The sequence below is a fragment of the Fulmarus glacialis genome, unplaced genomic scaffold, assembly GCF_000690835.1.
Source record: "Fulmarus glacialis isolate BGI_N327 unplaced genomic scaffold, ASM69083v1 scaffold7375, whole genome shotgun sequence".
Classification (NCBI taxonomy): Eukaryota; Metazoa; Chordata; class Aves; order Procellariiformes; family Procellariidae; genus Fulmarus; species Fulmarus glacialis.
Genome location: NW_009212294.1, coordinates 44,717 through 50,879, shown reverse-complemented (window position 1 = coordinate 50,879; position 6,163 = coordinate 44,717).

Here is a 6,163-nt window from a genome sequence, read left to right as displayed (position 1 = left end):
GAAAGAAGACTTCTTTTGTTTACTTATTTTTTAAAAAAATGTATGGGCTATGAGATGGAAGCAGGGGTGATGTGCATTGTCGGGTGTTAACCCTATCAATATCGCTTTAGGCATGTTCGAAGGACATGATACCACCTCACTGACTTGTGTGGTTCATCCTGTGAAGTTGCTTGCAACAAAACACCCCTGTGGCCAGATGCTTTTGCAATTCAGTGCGCTCACCTGAGCAGCCAGGTTAAAATATTACCTTCAAAGTCTTTATCTCCAATAGCTCCAACATCCCTGATATCTCTAATGGCATACACAGCCCATATGACTTACAATAACAGGAAAGTACCATTTTTGTGAGGCTTTTCTTGAGGTACAGCACCATGCCAGGCCTTCCCAAAACTACTTCAGTGTTTCTCTTTCTGTGTGCAGGATATGTTTCATCACAGACCAAAGCCTTTCTAGAAGCCAAACACATCAGTTCCCCTCTCTTCCCCCAACAAAGGGGGAAGTGTGCGGCCAGTTGCAATGATAGCACATGGGAGAGATATTGCTCTGATGAAATGGCTGCATCCTTCCAGGAGGCTGTCTCCAAAAGCAGAATTGCCCCATGAGCTGGAGTGCCGCAGGAGGAGGGCTGCCCCTGCAGTGAGTGCCCATCCCCACAGAGGGATGGGGAGCTGGGGACTTAGCACCTTCCTGCTTATTGCCAGGGGTGGAAACATGTCTGTGAGAATCGTTCTTTTTTTAGATTAGCCCTCTGAAGCAGAATGGGAATTCCATTGAAAAATGACATTTCTTGGTTCAGGTTAGTCCCAGCTTCCCATCCCGTTGCCCATGGAAGTGAGCAGAGTGACAGCATGAGAATAAAGGCATTTCAGAGGAGCTGAATGCATTTCAAGAGTATCAAAACTGATACTAATTGTATGGCTTGCCTCACACCCATGTTTCTTTCCCCCCTCCCTTTCATTTAACCCCAACTTGTGTTTCCTTCTTCCCCCAAATCCCATTTGCTTGGCTTTGAGGTGAGCTGAAGTCTCCCAGGCTACCTGCATAAACACCTGTGGGAGGGAAGAAACTGGCTAAAGAAGGATGAGGAAAAGCATTTAGGAAATAAATTTTCAAGCGATTTTTCTCTTCCAGATGTGTTAGACATACTGCTGCGTGAGTATTTTTAAATATCTTCAAGATATCCGAGCAAAGGTGTAAGCTCCCAGGGACTCTCCTTTGGGCAGCCCGGCAAAAGTCTGGCCCAAAACACCTTTTCCCACTTTCTAAGGTGACCTTCTGGCCTTCCTCTCCCAGGTGTGCTGGAGATTTTGTTGCAGACATAGGTCAAGTTTCCCTCTAGTGGTTTGACACTTTCTGTGCAGCCCTGTAGTGTAACAGCTAACTTGGGCCTTTTGGAGTTTCAGAGCAGTCTTTAGCTTTGGCAGCCATGTCTTCCATTCAGGGCAGTATCCAGCTCAGGGCTTACCTGGTGGGCGCTGGCTGCAGCTGGCTCCTTTTGCTCTGCCTGGTGCGATGCTGCACCAAGCTCTGGTAGGTACAGGGACATGCTGACTATGCTGCGAAAGCTTGTTTTAATTTTCTAAATTATTTTATGGGTATAAAAAGTGATTCTGTGTGATCATGGAAGGCAGAAAAGCCCCCGATGGGCCATTTTACATAAAGAAGCAACCTCTGATTTAGGAGGTTTAGGCTGCAGTAACCTGGGAAAGTATCTGGTGGGCTTCCAGCCTGCCAGAGCAAGGACGATGTTCCACCTTTGCGGTGTAGTGCCAGGGCCCTGCAAATCCAACCTTCTCTGGGCTCAGATGCTATAGATAGACAGTATTACAGCTGCAGCAAGGACTGGGACAGCATGGAGCATGCTGGATTTCTGTTTCCCACCAGCCTGACTACAACTGGAAAAAACCTCACGGGGAGGCGACCTCTCATGTACTGCGAGAGGCTGATTTCCATGCGAGACTCTCTTCCTCTTGGTGTGTGGGAGAGGCGGTGAGTTCATGCACTTGCACTTTTTCTCTGGCTGCCTACAAACAAGACCTCTGTACTAATAGGGGAGCCCAGAGGCTCACAGAAATCGCTGTGCAGCAGAGTTAAATCTGAGCCAAAGGAAGAAGCTCTGGCTACCAGTGACTGAAGACAGTTGTTTTCAGAAGACCCAGACAATGTTTCTTCTCAAATCAGGATTTTAGAAATGATAGAGGATGACTCATGGAGACTTTTTCTTTAGCTGTTGTCTTAAAATGAATCTTCAAATATTTTCTTCTTCCTTCCTTTTTTTGTGACAGCCTTCTGGTTGATTGACCTTCCCTAATTTACTGACATGTAGGGTTTGTTGCTCTTGTATGGGTCATTTATTGAGTCAGATCTGCTAGAAATCATTTAATGGCATAGGCTTTGTTGATCAGAGACAGGCTACTCTGGCACAAGATAGAGAAGCAAAAGGTCAGATGAGGAAGGTGAAATATGGTTCCTCCTGCATTTTGCAGGTTGCTGCCAAGTTGTCTGTGGAGCTTGGTAATAAAATGGGTCAGTGAGACATGCTGGTGCAGAGGAGGGGACCTGGCCGTCAGGGCTAGGGACTTTCTCCTGCTGGGCTTGTCACTCCTGCATGGATGGTTTGGAGGAGCAGACCTTGAATAATCATTGCTCCATTTGGGGAAGAGGATTGCTGGTTGGGGTCTATTAGCCACTCACCTTCGTCTCTTGCCTGCCTTTATTCTCTTCAGTCACGGGCTGTTCTGTTAAGCTGTGGCAGTGAAGGGACTTCACGGAGCACCAAGTCTGATTTCCCAGTCCCAGCTTTCCCAGTGCCTGGGTGATTAATGGTCTTGCGAAACTACATTGGCCCTGCATTGGCACCTGTTGGGAGGGGTTAGACTGGTCTTTGCTGTCACTGGAAAGGTGGGTGACGTTGCACCAGAATTAGCAGTAAATGCTACTTTTAGAGAAAAGCACTGGATTTTCATGGAACCAAGGCTCCCTACCACCTGTGTCAGCATGGCTTATAAACATGTTTAACAACAAGAGGGTAAATACAGGCCTAAAGAAAAGCTCTGGGACCTACTGCTCTTATCTGTGAATTCACCTTGCTGATAAGAGAAAGCGTATGTTTTTAACTTGCATGCATTTCCCCCAAAATATTGGTGATGATGATAAAAAAAGGAAAAAAAACCCTCCCCAAGACCTGGAAAGGATGAGTCCAAATGGCTAATGGAAATAGTGGCGTGTTTTCTAAGGCACACCTCTTTCCTCCCTGTTTGGTGGCCACATCTCTGCACACCCAAGAATTTGTCACATGAGTCACCTTTTCTATGGTCAGAAGATTGGTTAGTTTGCTTGTTGTTGAGCTTTTTGGTTTTGTGTGTTGTTTTGTGTTTTGTTTGTTTGGGTTTTTTCTTTTTTTTTTTTTCCTTTTCTTCTTTTCTTTCCCTCTTTTCCTTGCATTTATGGAAATTCTTGTGGTGCGTGTGCTTCCTCACTGAGAACTGCACTGGGTACCCCCAGGCTGGGTTGGGGATGTCACAGGGCTTCTGGAAAAAACTTGCCCTGCAGGCATGGGACCTTCCCCGCCTCCTCCAGCCATGGTAGCCTGTCCTCTTTCATCACCTCACCCTGGTCATGTCCAGCCTTTCCCAGGGGAGCGGAAACCCGTTGTTTCTGCAGCTGATGGCAGGGGAGGCTGGGTGGTTTTGCTCAGCATGGCCCTTGGCAGGCAGACCAGCCCAGCTTGTGGCATATTGCAGTGATGTTGGACAGAGACTTTGGGTGATCCTGCCAAGTACTGGTTTTGCTGAGGACGGAGCCACCTGAGGAAGGAAAGCTTCTGAGAGGTAAAAAGAAAGCAGAGCTGTGCAGCACAGTTCACTCTCTGGAAAAGGTAGTTGCTAGTACAGCAATTTCTAAAGCTAGATTTTCATGTGGGTCTTGTACCCCCATTTCCTTCCTCTGTTGCAGCGGTATAAGGCATAAAGGCAATTTCCAGTTGCAGGAGAATCCTGGGGCAGGCTGGGCATGGGGAGCAGTGCTGGGGTGAGGGATTCCCATGCTAGAGAGTCTGGAGGAGGAAGGGGAGATATATGCACATCTCCTGGAGCCAAAGGAGGGCATTTCTTCCATCACAGATGGGCCTGAAAGACTCCTAGAGCTCCCCTGCGCATCCCTGCGTGGAGGAGAGATTTGTGGGATGCCTCCAGTGCAGATCCAGGTACAAACCGTGCAGGGGGAGAAGACAGGCCAGTCCCTGGGGACAGGGCTTGCAAACAGGCACCGTCAGCGCTGAAACCGATGGACCAAAGAAGGGCTGTTTTGTTGCAGTTGTGCGCGCTGTGCCAGGAAGCCGCATGTCCCCGTTGCTCTTCTGACACCGGCAGAAACCTTGCCATCGGGGCATTCACCAGCACTATGGGGGAGGTTTTAAGAGCACAAAAAGAAGCTCTTGTGATTTCTCTCTTCTGTATATGCTGACTGATGTGCTGTGCCTTTGTGCAGCTGGAAATTGAAGAAAGTTGCCAAGCACAAAAGTGATGCACGGTCTTTAGCATCTGGCTTACGCAGCCCTATCTGAAAGCAGAAGAGCAATTCCTCCTTCGGTCACTTTTACCAAAAAAAAAATTTTTAAAAAAGTCAAATAGGGAAATGTTTCAAGTGAAACTAGAGTAAGATGTGAGGGGTTTGTGTGTTTATGAGGAAGAGGAAAGTGTTGAAATACACCAGTGGAAATAAATCAGCCTGGGATTTACTGGCAAAAAATAAAGCCAATGTGAATTAATTAAAAAACAGAAATGTGCTGGATTTCATAACTGGTTTCAGTATCGTCACTTCAAATCTACCTCACAATGATTCTGTAGATAAATTGTCACCAGCAGCACACTCTGAACCTGGGGTGTGCCTTTAAATGCAAAATCTGGGAAACCCCTTTTTGAAACAGAGTGCTTTTTCTGCTGTGCACTCATCTCCATGGAAGGCCTTTTCTCCTTTTTTAAAGTTTTATTTTATTCTTTTGAAAACCAGTGGGGGATGCTGCCTGGTTAGGATCCCTGTCCCAGGCAGGCAGCTGTTGGGATCCACTCCCTTTTTGCTGGGGGAAGGCATCAGGTGTCCAGGGAAGCGGGTGCTGGGGTGGCCCTGCCCTGGGCAGCCCAGAAGGAGGTAGGCACCTGGACGCAGGAGAGTGAATTGCCTTCATGGGAACTTTTTGGCAGGGCCTGCGTTTCCTAGGTTGTTCTTTACCTAGCAGGGAAGTTGGTCAAGCATCTGCCTCCACTGAGATCTCCCTGCTGGGACTGAAATACCTCTGAGGTCCCTGATGCGAGAGGTGAGAACAGAAGAATCTTAAAAAACAGAACAAAAAAACCCCTAACATGCATACCTAGAGCAGTGCTGCTGTATTTGAGCTCCCCTGTCCCTTTTCTTCCAGAGCTGGGACTACTGCAGACTACCATCCCTCCAGGAGGCAGGAGGTGAGAGCCCCCCTTGCTGCTCTCTGCCTACTGAAAATATCACCTGCTCTTCCCTAAGGGACAAAATCCACAATTCGGGTCCAGTCAGCTGGTACGAGAGAAAAATTCCAGGTATGTTATTAAAGTCAGATATATCTTTTATCATTGCACAGTTTATTGCACCTTTGAAATTTTTCAAAGTTCTGTTTCTTTAAAAACAAAACAGAAGCCAAAACCCATGCCCTCTCTAAAATTGCTAAAACGCTGTGTCATTTGAGATGAAAATGCGTAACTGCAGTGGCAGCCAGCAAAAATCCCAGTGATGGAGAAGGGCCTTGGCTGGCGGGTGTGCTCCTCCCAGCCACAGAGCTCATTCTGCGCCCCCGGTCTCTGGGCGCAGGGTGGCACTGCGGGTGACTTGGGGCTGCCTGGCAGCGGGGACTGGGAGCCAGCCCCTAAGGACATGTTAAATGCCACTCAGGTCTGATATGGTCGGTGCCCAGCACATGAAAGGGAGCAGCTTCGAAGTGATAAAATAAAGGGCTTAATTCTTCATTTCTCAGTTACCACTGGGAGAGTAGAAAGGTATTGAACATCAGCCACATTCTTCCATTCACCAGAATAATAGTGTCCTGGTTCTGGCTGGGACAGAGTTAACTTTCTTCCCAGTAGCTTGGGGGGTGTGCTGTGTTTTGGGTTTGGTATGAGAGGAGCATTGATGGGCT